Raw genomic sequence first — 6,498 nt, forward strand, 5'->3', positions numbered from 1 at the left:
CTACCACCTTCTCCCCACCCCATCCTATCCACCTCTTCCACCCCACCTACCATCTCTCCCCACCCCACACCACCTTCCCCACCCACCTATCACCGCTCCCCGACAGCCCCACCTACCACCTCTCCCACCCCACCAACCACACTCTCCGCTCACCACTCACCACCTCTCCCCACCCACTACCACCTCCCCACCCCACTCTATACCACTCTCCCCACCCCCACCCAACACACCAATCTTTGTTCCCCCAAACCCCCTCCTTTTTTTTGAACCACCTTCAACCATCCTCGGCAACCACTCCTCCCGGCCCACCCACCCAAGCCAACCACCTCTTCCCACCCACCATACACCCCAACACCCACCGAACCACCTGCGTCCCACGCCCGAACAACCACCTCTACGCCACCAACACCTCTTTCCACCCAGACAACCACCTCTACCACCAGACCACTTCTTCCACCCCAACAACCACCTCACCACCCAGCCAACCAACCTCTTCCCACCCCAAAACAACCCCCCACTCCCCCCAACCCACGCCACCAACCACTCTGTCCCACGCCCAACAACCACCTTTCACCCACAGAACCAACCGAACCTCTTTCCCACCCCAACAACCACCCCACCCCACGCCACCCAACCACTCTTCCCGACCCCAACAACCACCCTACCCACCAACCACTCTTTCCACCCCACCAACCACCCACCCCCTCACCTAACCACCTCTTCACCCCAACAATCCACTTACCAACCCACACCTACTGCTCCCACCCCACCTGAACCCCCCCCCCCCCGACGCCATCCAAACCACCTCTTCCCAACCCCAACAACCACCATCTACCCACCAACCACCTCTTCCACCCACCAACCACCCAACCCACCACCAACCACCTCTTCCCACCCCAACAACCACCTCTAACCCACCAAACAACCACCTCCTTCCCACGCCCAACAACCACCTCTCCCACCAACCAACCACCTCTTCCACCCCAACCAACCACCTGCTACCCACCAGACCAAACCACCTCTTCCCACCCCAAACAAACCCACAATACCACCTGCTTCCACCCCCAACAGACCAGCCTCTACCCACCAACACTAGCTTCCCACCACCAATACCACGGCCCACCCACCCACCAACCACCTCTTCGTCACCCAAACAACCACCCCCACCCACCACCAACCACCTTCTTCTCACCCAACAACACCTCTATCACCTAACCAACCACTCTTCCCACCCCACAACCAGCCCCACCCACCCACAACCACCTTCATTCCCACCCCAACAAACCACTTACTACCACCAACCAACCAACCTCTTCCACCCCAACAACCACCCCACCCTGCCCAGCAACCAAACCTCTTCCCACCCCAATAACCACCTCTACCTACCAATCCACCTTTCCCAGCCCCAGACATCACCTCAGACACAACCACCTCTCCCCTGATTGGCACCGATGGGGTTTCCTGAGATCTCGTTCCATCATTGAATTTATTGTCAAGAAATGCCTCCGCGCGTCAAAACGCGAGAATCTCTTCGTCGTTTAGAATCGCTTATCACTGTTGATATATAGGGTGCACGAGGGGAGCTGCATGCGTGCGTACGTGTATTTCTTTGTGTCGTGAGTATCGTGTCCCTGCGTGCGTGCTTTGTCTCGCTTGATGGCGAGTATGTGCGGCGTGCTTGCATTGGCTTGCATATGTGTGTGTTTAGTGCTGACACAGCATACCGTGCGCTTGAGCGTTGCATACGGTGCTGGGCCGTGCGTGCTGTTGCGTGCCTGCTACGTGGTGTTGCGGATTGCTTGCGTGCGTGCGTGCGGTGCGTGCCATACGTACGTGGTACGTGCGTACGTGCGTGCTGACGTTGCGTAACGTGCGTTGCGGTGTCAGTGCGTGGCGTACGTCGTGGCGTGCCGTACGTGCGTTACGTGCTGTGCGTCGTGCGTCAACACGTTAGTAAAACGTCAACCCATTAACGGAGACAAAGCGATTACCATTCTCATTACGCGACTTTTCGAAATGATTATTTTTTTTAAAACAGGCCAGCCACTGCGCATTTAATTGGAAACTAAACAGTGAAGCCCGTCCTTGTGCACACCCCCCCCCCCACCCACCCACACACCACACACACGCACACACACACACACATCACACAACACAGCACACTACACGCACGCACCACGCACACATACACAGCACACACACACACCGCACACACACTACACACACATCACTGCGCGCTCTGCGCACACACACACACCATGTTACGCACACACACACACACACACACAACACACACACACACACACACACACACACACACACATATACACACACACACACACAACACACACACACACACACATCACACACACACACACACACGACACACACACAACACACACGTCGCGCGCCGCCGCGCGTACGCCACACATACACACACGCACACATTACACACACGCACACATTGCTCAGTCCGCTTTCCGCTCGTGGTGAGTTCCATCTCGTCCTCTCTTATTTCGGCGGTCGGCATGCACGCAGCACACGGGCCCATCATAACCGCACTCATTGTCCGTCGTAACTCGGGACCGCGGACCGTCTCGCCCTGCGAAACAAATGCTAGCAGAATTGCGTTTTGCCAAGCATCCGCCTGCGTGAATTCAATGGATAGCAGGACGGAAGGGGCGGCAGCGCAGCGGCCGACGACGAATGAATCGATGACGACTGGACGACGATGATGAACGACGATGACGGATGATGACGACGCGACTGATGACGACGATGATTACCGGCGCGGCTGCAGATGCGGATGGCGGAACCGGACGTGAAATGTAATTCGGCAACACGCTGCAGGGGGGAACCGCCAGACGGAGCAGCAAGAGGAACTATGGTGAGAGTGCGCCCCCCCCGATCGAACAAGTCTGTACGGTCACAAAGTGACAGAGTGCGGTCACATACCTGACACTTATCTGCAAAGAATGGTCACGTTGTCACGGGTTCAAATCTGATAATGAGTAAACATGTATTACACACACGTGTGCGTGCTGGTGCATGCGTGCGTATGCCTTCGTTCGTAGCGCTGCCACCGCGTGTGTGTTTCCCGTTCTCAGTGTGTGGTGCTTCTCGTGTTCCCTGTGTTCCGCCCGCCACGCATGCGTATATATACGCTATATTAATATACACGTTTTATATTTTTTTTCCCATGATTCGCATCGGCAGTCTGCTAAACACGCTGCAATCGTTGTTACGTGCGGATTTCATGTTTGGATGTTGCGAAGATCGTCAATTAACCGCAATTTCGCGCAAAATATCGCTCGCATATCGCGCGCGGAAAGGCTACGAGCGACGATGAATCTCTTCATTGCCAGGAGTGAATGTGACTACACTTATTGTAGATATAAGTCCGCCCAGATTGCACGATCGCGGGAAAACTTGCGATGTCGAACTTTAAACCGCCATTAATCCGTAAAGAACACGACTAATGAATATCGCTGTGAAATGATTGTGATACTTCGGTTATTGCAACCGATGACTCCGCTGTGGGCCGTTTCTGAATCTTTAACGTGTGTTGCTTAGCTGCTACGCGTTCTTTATACTGGTCAATGTTCGGTTGCCATATAGGAAATTGCGAGTAGCTGCTGGCGTTTGTTTTGCAGTGATGCCACAGAGAGAGCAGAAATGAGGTTACCGTTACACGGCAATATTCTCGTTCTCATTTTTCCACGTGCATTTCAAAAGGAAAATGTGCTTCACTGTGTGTGCTCGTAATTCGTAATTCATAGGCAGTGTGATTGTGTGCCCAAGTATGTATTTTCCCGTCGCGTGCGGTGTCTCATTGGTCCCGTGCGTGTCGGTGCGTGCTACCTTCGTCTCTTGTTGTTTCTTTTGTTCATATTTTGTTGTGTGTGTGTGTGGTTGTGCGTTTATGTGTGTTGTGTTGTGTGTGTGTGTTGTGTGTGGTAGGTTGGTGTGTGTGTGTGTGTGTGTGTCGTGTTGGTGTTGTTGTGCTGTGTGTGTTTGTGTGTGTGTGTGTGCGTGATGTGCTGCATCGCGCATGGTATGAATAGCGAATGTCTATAACTTGTTACCGCTCTCTCAGTCAACTACTTTTGCACCCAATCTCTTCGTCACGCTCGCTACCGTCCCACACCTCTCTGCGCTCCACTACCTCCCACCCACTCCTCTCTCGCTTCGCACTACCTCTTCATCCACCTTCTCCTCTGCTCTGCACCACCTCCCACTCCACCTGATCTCCTTGCTCGCCACTACTCCACCCACCTCCATATACATGCTCCACTACTTCCCCCACCTTGCTCATCGCTCGCCACTACTCCATCCACCTTCTCCTCGCTCGCACCACCTCCCATCCACCTCCTCTTCGCTCGCACCACATTTCACCCACCTTCTCCTCGCTCGCACCACCTCCCATCCACCTCCTCCTCGCTCGCACCACCTTCCACTCACCTCCTCCTCGCTCCACACTCCTTCCCACTCACCTTTCTCCTCTTCCCCCACCTCCGACCCATCTACCTCCGCGCTCCACTACCTTCTCCGACCCCCTCCTCCGCGCTCCCACTACCTCCACCTATCTCCTCCGCGCTCCACTTACCTCCCACCTGACCTATCGCGCTCCCACTAACTCCCACCCACCTCTCGCGCTCCCATCTACCTCCCTACCCACTCTCCTCGTCGCTCCCATCTAATCCTCCACCTACCTCCTCCTCGCTCCCACTACTCCCACTACTTTGCTCCGCGCTCCACTACCTCCCACCTACCTCGCTCCGCGCTCCCTACTACCTCCCACCACCTCCTTCCGCGTTCCCGACCTACCTGCCCACCCACCTCCTCCGCGTCCACTACCTCCCACCTATACCTCCTCCTCTGTCGCCACCACCTCCCATCCTACTCCTTCTCGCTCGCACTTACCTTCCACCACCTGCCTCCGCGCTCCCACTACCTCCCACCCACCTCCTCCGCGCTCCCACTACCTCCCACCCACCTCCTCCGCGCTCCCACTACCTCCCACCTACCTCCTCCCTCGCCTCCAAAAAAAAAACTAGCCCTCCCTCCCCCAACCTTTTCTTTCTCCGCGCTCCCACTACGTGCCCACCTACTTCTCCTCGACTCCACTACCTCCCACGCTACTTTCTCGCGCTGCCACTACCTCCCACCTACCTTTCCCTCCGCGCTCCCGACCACCTCCCAGCCCACCTCCTCCTCCTCGCCACCACCTTCCCACCTACCTCTCTCCTCGCTCTGCACTACCTTCCAGCCTACCTTCCTTTTGCCTGCGTCCCGACTACCTCCCACCCACCGTCTCGCGCTTCCGCACTACCTGCCCCACCCAGCCTCCTCCGCGCCTCCACTACCTCCCACCACCCGCCTCCGTTCCATTTCCTCCCACCAATCTCCTCGCGCTCCCACTACTCCCACCTACCTGCCCCTTCGCTTGCGCATACGTTCCACCCACCTCCTGCTCGCTCCCACTACCCCACCCACGCTCCTCCGCGGCTCCCCTACCTCCCATGCCACCTTCTCTCGCTCGCATCACCTCCACCGTACCTCGCTCCTCGCTTCGCACCCACTTCCACCTACCTCCTCCTCGTGCTCGCACTACCTTCACCCACCTTGTCTCGCTCGCCACCACCTCCATCCACCTCCTCCTCGCTCGTCACCACCTTCCACCTCACTCTTCTCGCCTCCACTACCTGCCACTCACCTGCTCCTCGCGTTCCCCCTATCCTCCACCCAACGCTCCTCGCGCTCCCACTACCTCCCAACCCACCACGCTCGCTCCGCTCCCACTACTCCCACCTACCTTTGCGCGCTCCACTACCTCCCACCACCTTCTCTGCGCTCCACTTACCTGCCCAATCCGCACCTCCTCCAGCGCTCCCACGACCTCCCACCCACCTCCTCGCGGCTCCCACTACCATCGCACCACCTCGTTCTCGCGCTTCCATAGCCTCCACCTACCTTTTCCTTCCTCCTCGCCACTACCTATCCACCCACCTCCTCCTCGCCTCCACTACTTCACCCACCTCCTTCGCGCTCCAACTACCTCACCATCCACCTTCTCTCTGCTCGCATCACCTGGCCCACCACCTTCTCCTTGCCTCGCACCACTGCCCATTACCTTCTCTCGCTCGCCACCACCCTCCATCCACCTCCTCTTCGCTCCCCACATTTCACCACCTTCTTCCTCGCCTGCGCCCACCTTCCCATCCACGCTGCCTCTTCGCTGACTACCTCCCATCACCTTCTCCTCCTCGCGCATACCTCCCAGTCCACCTCTCTCGTCGCATCATTTCCCATCCACCTCCTCCTTCGCTGCGCCACCAAACTACCACCTACCTCACTCCTCCGCGCTCCCACTACCTCCCACCCACCTCCTCCGCGCTCGCACTACCTCCCACCTACCTCCTCCTCGCTCGCACTACCTTCCACCCACCTCCTCCTCGCTCCCACTACCTCAAACCCGCCTCTACACATTTCAAACGA

This window comes from Priapulus caudatus, unplaced genomic scaffold (genome assembly GCF_000485595.1).
Source record: "Priapulus caudatus unplaced genomic scaffold, Priapulus_caudatus-5.0.1 Scaffold539, whole genome shotgun sequence".
In the NCBI taxonomy this organism is placed as follows: domain Eukaryota; kingdom Metazoa; phylum Priapulida; class Priapulimorpha; order Priapulimorphida; family Priapulidae; genus Priapulus; species Priapulus caudatus.